Source organism: Phocoena sinus, chromosome 16 (assembly GCF_008692025.1).
Source record: "Phocoena sinus isolate mPhoSin1 chromosome 16, mPhoSin1.pri, whole genome shotgun sequence".
Lineage (NCBI taxonomy): Eukaryota > Metazoa > Chordata > Mammalia > Artiodactyla > Phocoenidae > Phocoena > Phocoena sinus.
Window position 1 is genome coordinate 29,844,116 of NC_045778.1, and position 21,425 is coordinate 29,865,540.

The window sequence follows — 21,425 nt, forward strand, 5'->3', positions numbered from 1 at the left end:
GATTTTGAATGACTCAAATTATTTATATAGACAAGGACTTCCTGAAAAATATTACCTTGAACACACTAGCGGTATCCTAGCTCTTTCTAATTCTGACTTGTTATTTTGTTAAAACAGTTCATTTATTCATTCACTGATTTATTAGTTGAGGGCCCCCGTGGTCAAGACACTGTATTAAGAGCGAGGGGTATATCAGTGGACAAAGCATCTGTTTGCCCTTATGGAGCTTGCATTCTAATGGAGAAGGCAGATAATAAACCGACTAGCTAAGTACTTAATATAATCTCAGGCAATCACAAGTGCTTTGAAAGAAAATGAATTAGCCTTAGGATAGGGAGTTGAAGGGCACAAAGGCAGATGAAATGGGGTGGTGGGGAAGGCCTCTCTAAGGAGGTGGCTTGGGGACAGAGTGAAGTGTGGGATGGGCCGAGTGGAGAGCCAGAGGAGGATGACAACAGGTGCAAGGCCCTGGGTGGGAAGAGGCTCCAGGGTTTGGGGAACTGCAGGGAGGCCAGTGTGGCTGGAGCAGGAGATGGACGCAGAGAGGGGTGGGGAAGCTGCAGAGTTGGAAAGAGGCCAGGCCATGGGGTTCAGTGGCCACAGGAAGAACCGTGGCTTTTATCCTGAGTGTGATGCAAGTCGCTGGAGGGCTTAGAGAGTGGAAATAAAAAGGTTATTGAGAGCTGGAGGAGACACAGAAGGTGTCCTGAAAGTCCAGGAGTTGAGTGGAATCCTGCAGGGAGAATCTGCATAAACAGACTGCAGAGGGAAGCAAGCCACGTGGGAGCAGCAGCAGGAAAAGGCAGCGGCATCGGCGTCGGGGCTGGCTCTCCAGAGCAAGTGGGTGTGTCGTGGAGCAAGACAGAAGAAGAGAGGGAGGCGATTCCAGGGACGGGCTGGCTTGCTCTCTGGCTCTATCACAGTCCATCTAAAAGGCATCATGAGTTTTAGCTCAGAATGGAAATCAAGGCTTGAGAACCCTAAGACTGAGCCTGGCTCTGACATCAGTGTGCTGTGTGATCTTGCTCACGTCCCTTTCCTTGAGGCTCAATGCTGTAGTTGTACAATGGATAACTTAGAGCAAAAACAGCTCCAAGTATGTAGGCCCTTTGATGGTATCCTTGGGGACTGCTTAATGTAGCAAACCCTGGGAGAGAACCCTTGATGGGAGAGAGGTACCCCTTTCTGGTGACCAACCTGGTCTACAGCTGCCCTAAGTCGAGATGCTTCCTGCCCAGAGGTTTGGTATGGATGAACTAGAGTGTTGCTATATCTCTCCCTCAGCACTGCCTTGCTAATGTCCTTGCCTGTGTCTGGTCTGTCAGTGGCCCAACTTGTAAGGGGCTAATTGGCTGGAATTAAGTGTGGCTAAGTTGACATGTGGGGATGAAGTGAGATGGAGAGGGGTTAAAAGTGACAGTGCCAGGCCCAGCTATGCCATGTTCTTCCAGAAAGAGCCGGAAGGGCCTCTAACACTGAATGGTTCAACTCCATTGGTTTTCAGAGGAAGTAGGTAGGGCCCAGAGAGGGTGTGACTCCTGTCTTAGGATACACAGTAAATTGGAGGCAGAATGAAAAACAAGGCTCCTGAATCCTCTACCCATAGTCTTTCCACTATACCCCACTGCCTCTGATGAGTTGGGACCAATGAGGACCAGGAGAAAGAATTAACATGAATCAGAGAGAAGGATGTGTCCGAATGTTGGGTGGATGGTAGGAGAAGCAAGAAGTGAACATGCTGGTGGCAATCCCATTTCTATCTGGTAAGGACCCATCAGCACAGAGGCGCAGACCCGCGGTGGGGCTGGGATCCGGCTCTGCTTGCCTGGGGCCAGCAGCAGAGAATGCGGAAGAATCCTGGGGAGCTAGCCTGAGAGTACTTGCTGTGTCCTGCCTCTGCACCTGCCATTGCCTCTGCCTGCATGATCCCGAGAGTGTCCTTGTTGGCCAGAAATCTTTCTTTTGCTCATTTGCAGGGCTGAGGGCAGCCTCTCCCCTGTGCTGCTCTATTCAGAGCCTGGGGGGACCTTGTGGATGCTGAAATTGAGAAAATAAGTTACCCTCATTTTGGTCACCACTTTGGGAATATAATATTGGGGACACTTGAGAGAGGAGGGGAATTGCACCCTGTAACGGACTGGCCCAGCACTTAAAAGACAGTAGACTCCTCCAGGCCAAGTGTGGCACCTGCTGGCACAGCCTGCTGGCATCTGAGCGGCATTTGCCACTTTTCAGAGTATCTCCTCCTTCCTTACCCTCTTTAGCCTCCTTTGCCGATTGCGGTATGGTGGCTACTGCCTTTGCCCTGACCCCTAACCTTGCCTTCTCCTGGTCACTGCCCGTCTACTCCTCCTGGGCTCTGTGGTGGCTGTGTGCTACAAGCCAGGCCAATCAGAGCCCTTCTCCAGGCTTTTTGCTACTCGAGCTGGCCTAGAAGAATGTTTAATCCTTTTTTGGTACCAATTTGCTTAGATATAAGCCAGAGATGCCTGTGGCCAGTATTTCATCCTCCTGAAAACCTGAAAATGGGAGGATAAAGTGAATACTCAGAGAAGCACAGAGGATGGAGATGGAGGAAGAAGAGAGAGTGTCCTGGGGCATTTGAGTGCCAGGATCCCACTGTTCCTGTGGCCAGCCAGATCTCTCCTCTTTTTGAAAAAGTTGGTTCTCTTGAGTTTTTATAGCAGCTGAAGGGGCTCTGACTAAGCGATGGGGCTGATAATCCTTGCTTGGCCTCCTTCTGGGTTGTGAGAATCCAGTGACCTGCTGTGGTCCACAGTCAGGCAGGGCTAGACCTTCGAGAAGGCTCCCCCCAACTCTGACTCCTGTCTGGAAGCCTTTCCACCCACAATGTGGAAAAATAGGTAACCCAGAAAGGACAGGAAGAGTAGGAACACATAACTGGTGGAGCCTGACGGGCACAGTAACTCTCTTTTATGATAAAACAAAGAAATAAAACTCTATTTTACAGATTAGAAAATCAAGTCTATGTTAGTTTGGCTCCTTCAGGCTCTGGGGGGGCAGCGTATGAGCCCAAATGGCCGGCTGGATGAGATGAGTCCCATCCCTGGCTGGCACTTGGACCAGCCTCCAGCACTTGAACTCCTTTCTTGGTCAGGCCCAGAAATGCCCCACCCTGATCTCTGGGCCAGACTGATGCCCTTGCGTCCAGCTCACAGGCTCTTTTCTGGACATCTCTCTGGAGATTTAGGGTTGACCAGGGCTATGTGATAAGAATCGTTGAATGTTAGTGTCTAGAGGAATCTTTGAGACCCAGAGTGGAGATGAGTGTATAAGATGAAGACACTTGGCCATGACCTCACAGCCATGTAGCTGCTGTGTCCTGGCCGTGGTAACATTCAGGAAATCCAGGCTCAGGAGCTCCCGCTGCTGCTCTGAGCAGTCACACTGCTTCCTGCTGGTCCATCAATGTCCTTGGCAAGTGACGTTGGACAGCGTCCCAGGACCTAAATGGTATCCCAGGGTCAGACCTACATGACAGGGGGGATCCATAGGTCTGATGGATATTACTCTGTGGCATCTTATCCAAGTGTATTTAAAAAAATAAAAGGGTTAGATTCGGTGACATGCATCTTTGGAGGAGATTCTGGAACTTGCTTCTTGCATTTTTGAATATTTATAGTCTGCTTCACGAGCTCAGCTGTAAAATCCAGGTCTGTCTTCTCTCATAGACCTCCTTTGTTGTAGATACAGAACTTGCTTCAAAGAAAAAAATATATGAATGGTCCATGCAGTAAATTCCCCCCATGGCCAAAGGAATGAACCAGTGGCTTTTTAGTAGACCCTCTGCTGGGCCATGCTTTGTGAGGTTCTCATCACTCTTCCAGGTAACTGGTCAAGGATGAAAAAGTCCTCCCCTTCCCTCCCTCCATCTCTCCTCCATTCTGCTGACCTCAGAATGGAAGGCTGCTCTGACCCAGCCAGGCATTCTCTGCTCACCAACCCCAAGCACTGTGTCTGTACCTTCCCCTTTTGAGACTTTCTCTGCAGTACATCCTCCTCCACTCCCCCATGCCCATGGCCTGGCCCTCTGTGAGATCTTCAGCCAGAAGTGGTGTCTCTCTAGAGGTGTATAATAAGACATGGTTCATGTGAAGGTCCCACACCACGAGAAAGAAAGAGGTGAGGGGGACAGGGCACTGCACTTGGAGTCAGAAGATGGGTTGGAAATCCTGATTTGGCCATGTATTCACTGAGCCAAGTTGCTTCATCTCCTTGGCTTCTCTGACCTGTTGCATGGAGCCAATTATACCTCTCTCACCCTGGCTTGCTGGGAAGCTGGATGTAAGGGGCAAGGCAGTGTGCAAAGGCTCCGGGCACAGAGCAGGTGATGAGGCCTGATGGGCTGGGGCCCACTGGCACTTCTTGCAAGAAGGAGAACAGAAGAGCCAGAGCCAGAGAGCTGAGCGGTTGCTGGAGCCCTGATGGGGCGGGACAGCCACTGAGGATTTCATGAGATGACCAGTCAGGTGCCTCCAATTCCCGGCGCCAGTGAGAGCCCGCCTCTGTACCCAGACGGTGCTAAGTATTTGTGAAGTGCAATTTGTCCCCACTGAGCATCTGTTTTGCTTCCCTCAGCACCAGCCCCTCAGGAAATTCCCAGCAGACCCTCTGTGTGTGCCGCAGAGTGAAGCCTCCCCGGCAGGGCTGCAAACAGCCTTCCAGCAGGGGACTCTTTCTAAGCCTAAAATGGGCTTCATTTCAGTGCTTTTGTTAGCATTCTCCACAGGGGACGGGAGGGGACAGAGCTGGGTGGTGGGGATGGAGGAGGGGGCCAGGGCTCCCTGTGGAGGAGGTGCTGCTTGGTTCTGGGGTCCCTGGATACTGCGGCAGACAGTGCAAAACGAGCCTGCCTCTGTCTGCCCGGGGTCTCCGAGGGGCCTTGCCTGTCAGTCCGCAGGCCGGCTCAGCACGTATTTCTCAATCAGCGTCTCCGGTGCCCAGTGGGCTGGGCTGGTGGTGGGTGTCACGGTCATGTTGCCTCATGAACGGAAGGCTAGTAATCCTTGTGATGTGGAGATTCGGAATGGGCTGTGGGGTTCCTTCCTTTCACTCATTCTGTGCCCACATGTAGTCATTGAGCACCTATTCCCTGCCAGGCTTTGGGCCAGCCCCTGGGCACTCAGTGGTGGGCAGGAAACACCTGCCCTGACCCTTCCATCCCCTTTGCTGAGGCCCTGCTGTGTTTCTCACCTGGATTATGGCAAAGCAGAGCAAGCCCGTGATGAAACAGGCAGACCCCAGAACCAGACACCTGGGTTAGCTCTCAGCTCTGCCGCTTCCCTGCCTGGTGACTTTGGGCAGGAAACTTTCCTTCTCTATGCCTCAGTGTTCTCATCTATAAGATGGGGATTATCATATTACCTAGATTATGCAATTGTCATGGAGTTTGTTAGACTAGTGAGTGTAAAGCGCTTGGAGCAGGGCCTGGGACCTGGTAATTAAATAATCGAATAGTAAGTAACGCCATCGTGCTACTTTTTGTGTCACTCTCTTCTAATCCATTCTATGCAACATGTCCTTTTGAACTTTCTAGAAGGTAGGTCTGATTATGATAAAGTCATTCATGGATTTCCCCTTGGTTTAAAGTCTAAACTTTTGCATGACCATCAGACCCCTGCTTTTCTATCCCCACCCCCATCACATTTCCCAACTGCATCCCCACACCCACTCCTCTCCCCTCCCTGCATTACAGCCATCCAGGTGGCCTGCCATTTGCTCAACCTGCTATACTTTCTCATACCCTGCTCCATATGGGGACCTTTCCTCTTCCCTCCTTACCTCCTGGGAGACCTGCATGGGTCTGTCAAGAAGAGGTTCAGGTCTGCGTTTGAAGGTAGGAGCCCTCCCTGATTTCTCCTTCCGCAACCAAAGCCAGCCTTTCTCTTGCCTGCACCCCATCAACTCTGTCCACCCTGGCTCTGCTGCGTTGAGCAGTGTTTTGTAGTTGTCTGAGCAAACGTGTGTCTTCCATTGAACCCTGGCCATGCTGGCTTCCTCTCTGGGCTGGTATAAGTCGACCCTCAGCAAACGGTCATTGAATGAATGAATAAACAAGGCACTTGATGAACACCTGTTAGACTAGAATGAAGAAGCAGGAGATCTCATTTTATCTTTACAACCACCCCTAACCCAGATGGGGAAACACTCGAAGCTAGCTGGGACAGACCTGCCACCTTGGCAGTGTGAGTGACAGCTGGCCGGCCTCTGGGTGGACTGAAAGCAAGGCCCAGATCTTTCTGACCCCTGGGACGGTGCTGATTCTCCTCCCCCATTAGCACAAGTTCCTTTGCTGGGGCACAAAAACTGTATTTTCCAGAGATGCCCATCCCACTGTCTCCATGCCACACGCTCTTCTGCTGTGTGACCTTGCCCATCCCCCATCAGGAGGTGGACTCCTATCCTGCTTGCTTTGAATCTGGGCTGGGCTTGGCCTGCTTGACCAATAGGATGTGACAAAAGTGATGTACCAACGCTTCCAAGCATAGGCAACAAGAAGCCTTGCAGCTTCTGCCTGGCTTCCTCGGATGTGATGCACCCTCTGGGAAGCCAGTTGCCATGCTGTGAGGTGGCCAAGCCACATGGAGAGGCCACGTGTGGGTGATTTGGCGGACGGCCTCAGCTGAGCTCCCAGATGACAGCCCAGCCATGTGAGGGAGCCATCTGGGACATCCAAGCAGTCAAACCTTCAGATGACTTCAGCCCCAGAGGACATCTGACTGCAGTCCCATCTGGGACCTGGGGTGGGAACTGCCCAGCTGAGCCCAGTCAATCCACAGGAACATGAGAGGTGATGATACATGCTTGTTTTCAGTCACCGAGCTTTGGGGTGGCGGTTAGATTAATGGAACATTGGACTCGGTGCTGACTGGAGGAGGACGAGGACATGACCGCTGAGCCCTGTCTCTGGGGACAACTCCAGAGGGCCTCTGGCCTTTGAGTTTTCAGGATGTGGAAGAAGGGACTAGGGGGTGGGACACCTTTGATCTCTAAGGCCCCCTTAGCCTCTGCAGACTGCCCTGGGGCAGAAGGTAGAGGGAGGGTTGGGATTACCTTAGGCTGTAGGAAATGACCACGATTCAAGTGCACAGATATAATGCTTTTGTCCGCATCCTGCCCCAGCTCATTCTCTGTCCAGTCCTCCAGGAAAATGGCCTAGATGCTTGAAACATGGCAGGAGGAAGGAAAATGGTGATGGAGCGCCCACTCTGTGCCAGGGGGCTGACCTCACTATTTTCTTGCCCTTCACAACAATTTGATAAAAGTGGGAGTGTTGGGCTTCCCTGGTGGCGCAGTGGTTGGGAGTCCGCCTGCCGATGCAGGGGACATGGGTTCGTGCCCCGGACCGGGAAGGTCCCACGTGCCACGGAGCGGCTGGGCCCGTGGGCCATGGCCGCTGAGCCTGCGCGTCCGGAGCCTGTGCTCTGCAACGGGAGAGGCCACAATAGTGAGAGGCCTGCGTACCGCCAAAAAAAAAAAAAAAAAAAAAAGTGGGTGTGTTACCCGCACTGTACAGCTGAGGAAACTGGGTCAGAAATGTTCAGTGGTGGGTCCACACAGCAAGCAAATCGTGAAGCTGACGAAGCCCAGGCCTGCATCTGTCCTGCTGATAATGTTGGGATGGTCTCGCGCGTGCTGGGAGGGTTCCCAGGTCCTCTCTTCAGTCCCGATCTGTTGGCCAGCGCCTGAAATCCCCTCACTGTTGCTTTGCTGCTTTGGCTTAAATCCTGGATCCTGCCAATGCTAATCCCTCTGGAAGGAAGATGCATTAAGATGTTATTAACCACTCACCGTGGTTGCAGTGAGGTCCAGTTTCTCCCCTGGGAGTCTGTTTTGATGGGAGGAAGTGTAGGGTGGGGGAACTGCCTGCAGGTGCGAAGAGAAGAGGTGGTACCAGAAGAGGGCTGTAGCCTGGGTCCCTCTCCATTCTTTGCAGATGGAGCCGATGGTGGGGTTGGAAAACAGAGAAGACAGATCCTTAGCCCTGGCATGGGACAAGCCCCACCCCCTGCCTGAGGTCGAGCTTCCGCACACCCAGGGGTAGCTCTAGAGAACATCTAAATCCCCAGCCGATGGCGTCCGCCCCTGGCACGGATGCGGGCACGTTCCTTCTCCTCATCAGCTTCCGCACGTTTGGCCAGCTTCCCTCCGGGGCTCCTGGGAGAGCTGTGTTTAGTTCTGGGCTCCAAACTCAAGTAGTGGCGTTAACCAACTGGCGCCAGGCCAGAGCGGGCAGCCAGGGTGTGTGGGGAGGGGCGCTGACCGTGGCAAAGCAGAGGCCCGGGTCTGTGGGGCGAGGAGGCCGGGGGGCTGGAGAGCCGGCCTCTACCATGAGAGTACCGGTCAGCTTGAGCGCGTCACTGCCCTTTGCCCAGTGATCTTAATAACCCTCAGCATGGGCCGTCCTGATGGGTAGTGAGCACGCTGCCACTGGAGGTGTCTGAGCAGAAGACCTGACTGCCCATGTGGCTCTGTGGAGTGGCCTGTCACAGAAGGAGAAGGGACCAGGAAACTGCAGGGGCCCCTTATAATGCTTGGTTCACAGGCTCTGAGAAGGAACAAGCCCAGCCTGGCCCAGCACGGTTTGCCACCTGGGTTAAAATGAGGGAATTAAGATATTCTGGCTGACCTGGTGCTCATGCCAGCCTCCCAGCTTTCCTCTACTCTGCCCCTTCGGTGTCTGACTTCTCTTGGGCAAGAGGCCTTGCTGCCCTTCCCTCCCTCCCTTTCCTCCTTCCTTCCATTCAGTCAACAAAAGTTTATTGAGTACCTACTAGGCTGGGCAATGTGCTAAGTCTTGGAGGACCCAGGGGTGAGCTAAATAAATGCAGTGGGGAGCCCCCGCAGGGTGGAAGGAGGGAGGGATGGATGGATTGTAGGGGGTGGAGGAAACTCTGAGAAGTCAGGGCAGTGTCCAGGTTGGAGATGATGGGGGTTGGGCAGGGAAGGTGGCAATGGGGCCAGGAAAAGTAGACGGATCCAAAGAGCAGGTAGTAGGAAGACTCGGCAAGCCTTGGCTGTGGCAGGTAGGCGAGGGAGAGGAAGGTGACGAAGGTGGACCCCTAGGTGGCTGGTTCGAGCACTGGGTGAGGGTGCTGGTCCTGGGGCACGGTACGGTAGGGCTGGCAAAGCTGCCCCCATACTTGAGTGAAGGCTTCTGCACCCGTGTTTCTTCCCGGGCAGCCCTAGGACCTGGGTCCAGCTGCTCTTGTACTCCTCCCAACAGCTCCCAGAGCCTTTTGCCAGCAAAACTTCCCAGGTGCCTGCCCTCCTTCCCGTGGTTCCTCTTCACCTCCTTGCAGAGCAGGGATGATCGACATACCCGCAGGCCAATGAGCTGCTTAGCTCCGCCTGCCACCCTAGGTTCTCCGCATCCCTACCCAGCTCTCTGCTGCTCCCCTCCCCCATGACCTCTCAGAGTGTCACAATATAAGAAGCAACTAGGGGCAATCGCGGGCCTGATTCCTACCTAGGGAGGGCCTGGGCCCAGCTGGGTCTTCTCACCGCATCCCGCGTCCCTGGATCCACCCCACCTGGCTGCCGGATGCCTTGAGGAGGCAGGGGAGTTTCAGGCTTCTGGGCCAGGGCCTTTGGCCTGTAAACATTCCTGCCCCATTTAGGGGATTGCCAGATGGGCTTGAGCTGCAGGGGGTGGGGGGAGGGGCTTTGGCTGGGCCTGCCTGTGCCACGTGGGGGATTTGGTGGTTCTCTGTCTCCAACTTAGCTCATTGTGAAGCTGCTCTGAAAAGCTCCTCTCCCCTGCAACCAGTCTACCTGAAGCCTAGTGCGCCCCCGGGTCCCCCTCCCTGTCTGCACAGGAACAGTGCACCCCTGGGTCCCCTCCCCTGTGTGCATGGGGCCAGTGTGACCCTGGGTCCCCTTCTCTGTGGGTGTGGGGCCAGTGTACCCCAGGTCTCCCTGTCTGTGTGAAGTCGGTGCTCTCCTCTCACCTGAGACAAGGGAATCCTAGTCTCCGGGCTTGCTTAGTCATCCCCCAGAATTTGGGCCTCAGTCTTCAATTTTGGAAACTGAAGATGATCGGGTTCATCTACCTGCCTCACAGGGTGGGAATGGGGTGGCCTTGGCCTAGGACAACCTTTTAAATATTAAACTCAGTGTCACAAGATGTTTGGTATATTCACAGCCTCAAGAAGTCAAATGGGGCTCCTGAGCTATCTCAAATGGAATAATATTTATGCTAACAGCTCCCCTCCTTGAGGCTGTTTTATACGTGCTCTTTAATCATAACAGTGACCTTCTGAGTGTTATTGTATCCATTTACAAAACTGATGTCCAGAAAGGTGAGTGGCTGGGCTCATCATCTCCTGCTAAGGAAGTGGAGAGCTTGCCTGTGTTTTTATGGCTTAGGCCCCAGCTGGCTCTGCCTGGGCGGTCCTGCCTCTCTTTAGGATCACGGAGCACGAAAGAGTGATTTTTGGCCAGGACTGTTCTGTGCCTGGGCTCCTTCACTCTCCACCACAACCTCGTCTGTGTGGCTGGTCCCAGGTATCGTTCTCCTGTAATAGATGACGAGATAGATCAGAGAGGTAAATAAACTTTCCCGGGGCCACAGAGCAGCTGGGTGGTAGAACCAGGATCGGAAGCCAGGTTCTCTGAGTCCCTTTCAGGGGCTCATTCCATTCTGTGCCACTTCTAGCTAATAGCATAAAGCTTTCCATGTGGCCTTAACACCTGGTCCAGAGAACTAGTGTGGATGGACCGCGAGAGAAGAGGGCGGTGAGGGGTGAGGCAGGAGGCTGAGCTTCGAGGCCTGTCCTGTTACTGTGAACTTGGGCAATTCACCTCCACCCTCTGAGCCTCTACTTCCTTAGGTGTCAGTTGGGGACAGGAATCTGTGACCAGCTCTCCTTGAGGACAAAGACGTAGTGTGGGACCAGCTCTGCAGATGGGCAGGGGCAGATTTTCTTTCCTGCTGTGGAGCCCCTGCGTGGAGGTCAGCCTCGGCCAATGCCCCAGGGCCAAAGCCCTGCATGGCCTGCAAGTTGCTAGGGCTTGGGGACAGGCAGGGAGCCAGGCTTGTGCCAGGTGGCAGGAGCGCTGTGCTCTTGGGGGCTCTGGGACAGCCACTCTCAGGCCTGGATGTGCCACTCACAGCACCCTGTCTCCCAGGCCTGCAGCTTGGGAAAGCAGTCTGGCCCTCGCCGAAGACCCCAGTCTCCAGTTTCTGGGAATCGGCTGCTCTCTGCAGCTTTCTTTCCCAGGAGCTGATGCCAAGCAGGCCCCGCCTCAGCCTCTGGAGGGCCTCCAGGCGTTCTGTGTTGAGCACTTCTCAGCAGCAGCCGGAAGACTGACTTCATGGGGACTGGAAGAGACCCAGCAACCGGCCTCTGTCTACTTCGCCCCAGCTGTAAAACGGGGTACATGGTTGGTGCTTCCAGATCCACACACAGGACTGGCTGCTCCTTGTCCTGTGGGACAGGCCGGAACTCCTCTCCACCAATGGCCAGCTAGCTGCCCCCAGGCAGGGAACCTGCACAGAGCTTTTAACTTTTAGGGAGCATTCCTGTGTGTTCTCTCAGTTCATGCTATGCAGACACTGGAGGGGATGCCCAGGAGCCAAGGTCACCTGCCTGCCTGGTACTGTGCAAGGCCTTGAAGAGGAGCCCTTGAGAGACAGCGGGATTCCCGCTGCTGCGGCAGACCCGTGGCTGGAGCGCTGTCTGACCTGCCTCGCTCACATCACATCACATGGTGGAGGCCAGGGCGAGCCCTGGGCGTCTCCCGGGCGGGAGTGCTGGTTCCCACGAGGCCCTCCCTAGGTTATCCCTCAACTGGGCCCATTTAGGGAAGCATGCCCTTCTCTTTTGCCCTGGATCATGGGGTGGTGACATTTTAAAATACTGTTAATAGCTGACATTTATCCAGTGACACGTGCAGGCAGTGCAGTGCACAGTTACGCAAATTATCTAATCTCGTCTGCACGCCAGCCCTTTGAGAGAGGCACGGTGATCACCCTCCCCGTCTTACCGGGGGAAATCTCATTTGTCTTCACGTCTGGCTCCCTCACTGGGGGCTTGGAGTTGCCTGGGCAGGCAGGGACCGCGCCTGGTTCCACTCTGTACTGCGGCCCCTGATGGGTGCTCCATGCTGGTCGACCAAACAAAGGGAGGATGAGGGAGTCTCTGGGACTCTGACCCTTCGCATTGGCCTAATTTGAGGACACTTGCTCTACTGTTATCATCTTAAATAAGAAAGTAGAACCTAAAGTGTGTGTGTGTGTGTGTGTGTGTGTGTGTGTGTGTGTGTGCGCGTGTGTGTCTCTGCAGGGGGGTCATGGACACAGTGACATGTTGGTCATGAGTGTGAGCTCTGGGTCCTGCTAGTTTGGGGGGAATCCTAGTTCTGCATCTTTCCAGCTGTGTGATTTGGGGTGAGATGCCTAAATTCTCGAGGGCTAAGTTTCCTTTTCTGTAAAGAAGAGGGATAATAACAATATCTGTTTGACAGGGTGGTTGTGGGGATGAAATGAGTTATTACACATAAAGTACGTAGTACAGCGCCTGCCCTAGTGAGCACTAGATAAGTGTTTGCTGTTGTAATTAGTAAACAGGGATGGAGGGAGCTGGATAGATGGATAGGTATGTCCTTAAGGGTGCGAGACGAACTGGCCTTGTAAAGCAGGAAGCAGTGCATTGTCTTCTTTCTGTGCACCTCGGCTCCATGGCCTCTCCCACAGCCCAGTGGGACACTCAAGGGCCGCTGAATTTTCCTGTTCCTTCGAGCAAGGTGTGTAGTGTATATTCGTTGAGAGGTGACATGAAGAGGAGGAGGCAGCAGCCATGAAGGGGACTTGTGACTGAGCTGAGGGACCAAGTGGCCCGGGTCACAGGGGATGTGTGGATGGCCTCATGGATGTCCACAGCCGAGCACCAGTGCAGGACAGCTGACCAGGTGCCTCCTCTGGACCCCTGTCCAAAGCCCCCATCCTAGCCTCATGGGAACCTTAGACCAGCCTTTTAGGAATGGTGAGACGGAGGGAGAAAAGTTCTGAGCCGACTGCATTGAAATCTGCATTTACTGAGGAGAAAACCTGAAGTGACTGAATTCACCCAGGACCGCTGACTGGGTTAGCACTTCTGCTGTCAGGGAAAATGGGACTCGGAAGAAGTGAACTGCACATGTAGAAAAATATCATGAAAATGATATTTTTTGCATACATGCCTATGTGGCTTATGAAATTCTTACCACGGCATGCATGTACATGTTTTCCGTCCTGTCTATAATTTCAAGATATGTGTACTTATGTGTTTATATATATAAAAATTGCAAGAAAAAATAAATCAGTGTATTGGTTATCTCTGGGTGAAGGGACTATGAGCTATTTAAAACATTTTCCTTAATAAACTCTACTGTATCTTTCTAATTTTCTCAAGTAAAAATGATCAAAAAGATAAAATAATTACATATCTGTATTCTTTCTTAGCTATGAACTATGTTCTTCGTGTCAGGGAAATTGGGCCAGTAGGTGATGTGTGCTGGGTAACAGCAAGGCTTTAGGCCAGGGTCTGTGTCACCAGAGAGTCCCCTCCATTCTCTGAGCATGCTTGATTGGGGTCATCTCATTGCCATATATGTCCACGTGCCACCAGAAGCCCATGAACCGTTTGTGTCAAATGTGAGAGTCGCCCCAGGGAAGGAGAGAGCCCTCACACCCCGCCCACAATGCCAGCTGTGCAGGATCCTTGTCTCCACTTTACAGGTTAGAACCGGAGACTTGGGGAGCCTGGGCATCTCTGCAGGGCCACACGGTCAGGAGCAGCAGAACCGGGGCTCAAGCCCAGGTCCTCGGACCTCCAGCCCCAGCGTGCCTCATGCCATGCCACCTCTGGCAGTCAGCAGAAGGTGCTCTGGGACGCACACCTTCAGTACCTGGTGGGGATTTACGGCTCAGAGAGAATAAAAGCTTAGAGGGTTTTGTGATTCGCTCAAGGTCACACAGCAAGGAGCAGAGCTGGAAGTACAACGGTGATGCTTCACACCAGAATATAGAAAGATGCTCAGAAAAGAGCTGGGATATGGGAGAAAGGGCAAAAGAAAGCAAAGCAATGTGAAGAAAGGAAAGAGACTACCAGTGCTTCCCCAAACAAAGAGCACAGTCCAGTGAGAGAGAGTGCGAGTGTGTGTGTGTGTGCGTGTGTGTGAGTGTGTGTGAGTGTGTGTTGTGTTAGGGGTGAGTGGGAATGGCGTTGCTGGCCCTGGGGGGCCAGGAGGTGAGAATGAGAGTTAGGGAGTGGGGCAGAGGGAAGGAAAAAAAGAAACAGATGGGAAACAGTCCATGAAAGCCAAAAACCTCAAGTCAGACAAATGTTTATTTTATATAGTGTTGATAACAGGGGAAAAAATGCTTACGGAAACTCACAACTAGCACAGGCTAGCGCCAGTTCTTCAGACCCCGGTGGAAAGAGCTAGAAAGTGCCTCCCCGCAGCAGGCCAGGCCCAAACTCGGGTGCTTAAGGCCTGCCAGGACAGCCTACCTGAGGAGCCTGCTGCTGTAGGAAGTGTCCTGCAATTAGGGCCCAGGGCTAGAGGCCACAGCAAGTTAGAGCCGGCAGGCTGGGCCGCTTCTCGGAGCCCCGGGGTCCTTGTCTGTGAAATGGACATGGTCCTTCCTGCTCCGTCCACCTGTCGAAGCTGTTGGGAGGACTTCATTTCTGGCCCACATGGAATAACAGGCACTGGATCTAGCCTCCTGTCTGAAGAAAAAATAGAACATAAGAACCATGGTTTTCAAGACGGTGGGCATCAGGAAGCAAAGTGCTGTGATCTACGAGAGATGGGAGACAAGTGAGGTGAGCCCTGTGATTGTCCCCGGTTACCGGCCTGGAGTGAATCCCAGGCTGCAGCACAGGGAGCGAGGCCCAAGGAGCCTGGTGAACTCCCTGATCGGCGGGGATGGAGCCGAGGGTGCAGGGAGACTGCAGTTGATAGAGCTGCACCAGGTCCGCCTCCAGTACTGGCAGAGTTCTCATCAGCATATGCGTGTGAGGCAATTACCTGGGGAGGTGAGGGGAACACCCAGAGGGTTGTGGGGAATAGAGCATGGAGCTTACACAGGGATGACTATCGTTTCTGTTCCCACCCGCCAGCCTGGAAAACTCACAGCTCAGAAGGCATTGAGTTTACTACTCTAATGTCCCATCCGTATTCAGATATTTCTGCTAAGTCTCCGTATTCAAATATTTCTGCTAAGTCCAGAAAATATGTCCTTGTTTTCAGTCACTTTGTTTGACTCCTGTCCAAACTCAAGGCTCTCTTTGTATTTGGTTTTCATGGCTCTAAACAGAGCAGCTTCTCTGCCCCCTTCTCCCACCCCCTTATCTCTCCTGCTTTTGGCTTGATGAAGAATAGAATGTCCCACATTCAGGATTTGGTTGCCTTCTTTCTTGTGGTGGCAGAACTGGTTCCTCTCTCCTTGGTATCTGTTACACTAGAGGCTAGATCTAAAGGCTTCTCCAGATTCAGGTTCATTTCTTTTGCCAAGAACGCTTCAGGGGTGGTGCTTGCTTTCTTATTTTCAAGGTAGTAACGCTCTGTAGTGATTTCCCAACCGGCTCATATTAGGATTGGTTGCTCACTTCAGCTGCTGATAAAGCAGTGCTCTGGCATGCTAACTACCCAGAGTTTTGCTTCTTTTCATCCCATACAAGAAAGCATGTTAGGATGCATGTAGGTTAGAATGGTGTTCGTCTATGAACAACCTTGAATCCACTCATTAAAAAAAAAATCTTTCCAGGGCTTCCCTGGAGGCGCAGTGGTTGAGAATCTGCCTGCCGATGCAGGGGACACGGGTTCGTGCCCCGGTCCGGGAGGATCCCACATGCCCGGGAGCGGCTGGGCCCGTGAGCCATGGCCGCTGAGTCTGCGTGTCCAGAGCCTGTGCTCCGCAACGGGAGAGGCCACAGCAGTGAGAGGCCCGCGTACCGCAAAAAAAAAAAAAAAAAAAAAAATCTTTCCAAACTTTGATCCTTTTTTCAACCTTAGCATGCATCACAAATGATGGTGAAGCGTGGCATGTCACAACCTTGAACCATTGAATTACCTGGTCCAAAAGGATTAAATGTGAGTTTCAAGGCTTTCACCTACGGGGCCTACAAAGTAGGGTGATCAGTTGTCTCAGTTTGCCTGGGACTAAGGGTTTTCAGTACTAAAGTTGGGAACGTTCTGGGCAAACTGAGTCAAACTAGCCACCCTACGACAATGTGCAGACTTGTCAGGTAACCGGGATTGTGAATAAGCCCCTGAGTACGTCAGAATTGCCAGGGCATTAGCTTGGCTCCTGTCTGGCCCCTTTTTATACCAGCTGAGAAATTGGTGGTTGTCTGGGCTTTCCAGTGATAGAGACCACAGTCTTTTCCTTGAGCTGGCACATTTCATTGGTAAGTTTGACTGTTAGAAAATTGGGCCTCCCTGTAAATCCCATGAACCACTTGTCAGTTGGAATTTTACCCTGCAGAGCCAAGCATATGATATTGATCAGCTAATCAGACCACTGAAGTCTGACCATGTACCCGCCAAGCAACCTCTCAGGTCGTTGCTGGTCATGACTTCATGTCCTCTCACCCTCCTTTCCCACCTGTGACCTCAGGACATAGTCCAGGTGCTGGTAGAGGAGGGTCATTGGCTCCAGAACAGAAGCTTAACTTGAGGTATGAGAGACTCCTATGCAGAGGAGATGGGCCTGCTCCCTCTTGCCTTCCAGAATCCAGGTCCTCAAGCATTTCCCCTCCCTGCCTCCAAGCCCTAGTGCAATGTGACCCCCATGCAGGGGAGAAATGTGCTATCAAAAGGGAGACCTTGTGTGTCTTCACACCCTCTCGAGTGGCTGGTAGGGGAAGGGAGTGCCCAGCTCCATCCATTAAGGATGAGCCAGCTATTCTAACCCACTTGAGAGGGTTTAAAAGTAGAGCCAAGAGTTTAACTTCAAGATGTGCTTTACCTCCCGAAATCAAATCATCTCATTTTCAGCACAGTTGTTGAACAGACATTCTCGTGGGGTTAATGCTGCAGCTTTTCCAGAAGCTCCTTGTATGGGATGGAGGTCAGGATTTTATAGGCTCAGAGGCATTTCCATCACCAGCTGGGTGATTGTCCTGGAGACTAACTGGCTCCATGTAAGATGTCTCTCCTGTCTGATCCCTGCTCAATGCCATCCTCTCTGTCTTCATTTCCTCTCTCCAGGATTCCCAGAAGAGCCCTTTAAATGTCCCTTGCTTCTAATCCTTCCCTAGGAAACCTCTCTTTCCCTAAATGCCTATTTCATACTAATTGCCCACCCCCTCCCAATCCAGTTCCCCAGGCTGTTCCTCAAGGGCCTCTCTTTGGCCCCAAAGGTCTGACCAAACTCCCTCTCTCCAGGGCCTCCACCTTCCTTCTTCTGAGACTAGTGAGAGATTCTATCTGTTCCCACCTTGGTGTTGAATAAATACCTCTTTCTAGGTCACCCTCCTGCAGGAAGCCTTCCTTGATTATCTTTATCCTCTTCATGGACTTCTCCTTTCTCTGGCCTCCAGTGTCACACAAACCCATGGACCAGTTTCTCTTCCCCAGAAGATGTTTCTTTTCTCCCTGGCCAATTTGTAAGCTCCTGGAGGAGTGAGGCCAAAATGTCTGTGTCAGAGACAGTGAGTGCTCACCAAAGATCCCATGTCATCCCTTACATTTCCAGCCTCCCTGGCTGGAAAGTGGGGCCATGTGACTAGTTCTAGACTGTGAGCAGAAGTGACATGTGTCACTTCCTGGCAGAGGTAGTTAAGAGCTGGCAGGAGTCCTCCATCCCTTTCTTCCCCTTCTGCAGCAACCACAGATGCTGTGTGATCCAGGTGGCACAGCTACATGATGACAGATCCTCTGTCAGCCTGGTTCCCTGCATGACTGCATGGATCAGAGCTTCCTACTGCCCTGCAGTAGACATGTAATATGATCAAGAAACAGACTTTATCCTGTTAAGTCTCTGAGATTTGGGGATTTTTCTGATGCAGCAGCTAGCATTGTTTAACATTAATACTACATCTCCTTTGTTGTTCCTCCTCCCAACCATCTTCACGTCCCTCTTCCTGGAAGCTCTGAGCAGAGATGTCACCTAGTATAGATTCAGTCAGTGAGGGTTTTTAGTCTAAATGATGAATTTCATGGGATGGTAACTGAGACATGGAACTCATAAATGGAACAGCTTAAGAGGATGTTCTCTGCAGCACCATGCCCAGTAAAAACCACCCTTGAACTTAGCCTCCTGGAAAGGCCACCATCCACTGACCTCACCGACCAAAGTCTGGAAGCCTGTAGCACGCTGACCTAGATGTAAAACCAGAGGTGGGATCCCCATAGCTGTATGACTTTGGAATAATCACATGTCCTCTCAAAGCCTTGAGTTAATCACCCAAAAAATGACCAAATTATGTCTGCTCCAGGGACCTGGAACTCCCCAGTTCTGCCCTTCTAGGAAGACCAGCATGTTCCCCAGAAGACGGGGGCTTCTGGGGCCAAACGCTACTATGACTGGGTAGGTGTGATACCCAGCTTCTCCGAGCTCCTGGGTATTAGATGTAAAGAAGGTAAAATTGTGATGTAGCAGGGAGAGGCCCTTCTTGGGGCCATGAAGCTTCAGACTGTGGCCTGCCATATGTCTGGTCACTGCCTTTTCTGGGATTGGAGGACATGCTGGAAAGGTGGGGCCGGACCCCTGAAGGGAGAATATACAAGCAATCCCTACCTTCACAATGATATTGGTTAGAAATTTCCATTTGACTGTAAGCCTTTTGGGGGCATGGCTGTAACTTTTTCACAATCTCATCCCAGTGTCCTATTCAGGGCCTGACCCAGAGGAAGTATTGGAAGGGTACTCGGCTTCCCCTGGGGGTGGTGAGTGTCCTGTTGGTGGTTGTGTAAGCTGAGGCTGGTTGGTCACTAGGCAGGGATGCAGGGGAGGGTGTTCTGAACTCTGAGAAGGGCAGATGAGATAACCAAGAAGATTTGTCCTGGGCTGAGATTCCCCTGGGGGCTCCTGGGTGAGGCTGCATGGGGCACTGGGGAAACCAGATTTCCAGGCTGTGGGCTCAGGGAAGGCCCTGATGAGGTGCGGTTCCCTCTTGCTTCCACGTTGAGGTGGGATGCCTGCAGCACATATTCTTAACATATGTTAACCTTGGCACTCTGCTCCTGCCAAGAAGCTGTCACAGAGGTATTTAGCGGAGGAAACAGTGTAGGAAGCGTTCCCGTTGTACTTTGGGGCACTGTGCAACTAATGGGGCATGTACAATGAGGGGCTGCTGGGCGGGGGTGACCCTGCCAAAGCCTGTTTGGTCCAGCACAAGAGGAGTGGGCATTAATGATGCCTGGCAGCCAAAGCGCAGGCCCCTTAGCTGTCACAATGAAGTACAGGTGACGTGGGCTGAGCACCTACTATGTGCCAGGTGCTGGCCTTGGGCCTCACACATCTGCCACCCCACTTCACCCTCACAACACCCCCACCAGGCAGGCACCATCTATCCAGTTTGCAGATGAAGAAGCTGCCTCTGGATCAGCCTGACTGTAAGGAAATCTACCTCTAATAAAACTCTAAGGAAACCTCATTATGATTTCCTTGGTACCCTGAATCCAATGAACCCATCTGGGAAGTGGGGACCTGCATGTGACATTAGCTGATGCTACTTGTCTGATCTTTGGGGTCATGTGGGAGTCGCAAGTTAGCCTAAATGAGGATGATTTTATTTGACAGAGGTCTTGGGAAAAGCCATCGACACTTGTCATTGGGATCAGGCTATGTGGTTTTCATCTCTGGAAGCATGTGCGTTTTATGGCCTTTTATTCTCCTCAATCCCAAATACAACATATACGTGTAACACAGCACACACACGCATACACCTACATGGGGACACATATTCGTACTTGTACATCTGAAATACACAGTCACGATGCTGCTCACACAATGACATGCCCACATACACCTGCTGGTGTACTCACACGCACACATGTGTACCCATATGACTTGATTTCATGCACACAACCCACATCAAATTGCCTTCCCACACACACGTTCCCTCTCGTGGACACGCTCACCCGCGTACACATCAAGCATAGACGGAAAACTCACATTTGCACATGCTGTTTCTCTGAGCAAAGAAATCTTATCCTTTAAAGGAGTGGATGAGGAAAGTGAGCCAAGAGTTCTCGGCTGCTTGCCGCCCTTCCCACAACTCTCAGAGACAATGAATAGTTGTATGCAGGGACACAAAAGAAAAAGGGCAGGTGGGAGGGGCCTGAGGGCCTGGTTGGACCTCTCCAGGGATGAACTGATCCTTGCCTTTACCTCCCTGGATTTCAGTTTCCACATCACTCAAGTGAGGATGAAGCACTTCCATCCCCTTTATTCGGCCCCTCTAAGTGCAGACATGCGGTGGCCATTTAGAAAGGCCCAGTTGTCCCTGATGGGCCACAAAGCTTTTCCCCTGCTGACCCAGGTGATGGAATGTGGCAGTCACACCCTCAAGGGGCAGTAAGTAGAGGTCAGATTCTCCTGGCTGCACAGGCCCTTAGCTATTTAGAGTCCCCCTTATTTCACAGGTGGGGGAACTGAGGCTGGGAAGGGAAGGCTGGGCGCTTAGCACCATGACGGGCGCTTCCTAGTTGCTCAGTGGACACTTGGCGAAGGACTGTCAGATGCTCCTGTTTTACCACTTTTGGGTCAGCTGTCGAGGCATCTGCGAACTTGGAATGTGAAGGCCTGGATGAGGCAATATTACATTTTGTGCAAGTGACTGTGGGAAATTTGGATGCTGACCTGCTCCTCTGATCCCACGTGAAGACAGTTGCTCTTCCTCCCTTGTACAGATGCCTCAGCCCGGAAGTGAGAGTTCCTCTTCACCCAGCTCGTCCGGACTCTCCGTGTGCATGTTTGTGCACCCACCCCAGGCACACACACATGCACACACACTCCCACATACTCTCTTGCACACGCATTCACACTCACACAGGAAACACTCTCCAGTTGATGAGACCTGCAGGGAAAAGAGGTTACAGGGAGGGGCAGTAAGAGTTTTCCAGGCTGAGTGCTTCTGGGGTCCCAAATAGCGTGTCCAGGTTGATCAGTGTTAGAGTGAACTTTGATCCCATGATTCCGGCCAAGCACTGGGTTCCACCAATGTGAGCCTGAGCATGGTCTGGTCCTTCCCCTTGCAGAGCTGAAGTCCACTGGAGGGTCGCCACGGGGTCACCGACACTGAGGGCCACAGCTGGGAAGAGGGTGAGGACAGTCCCGTGGGTGCTCTGAGGAGGGGATGATAGACTCCCGAGGGGGTCTGGTGAAGCGAAGGGAATAGTGAAGGGCATATAGAATTTTGCCACATAAAGGAGCGGTGGGCTGGAGCTGTGTGTGTGCGCCGGCCTGA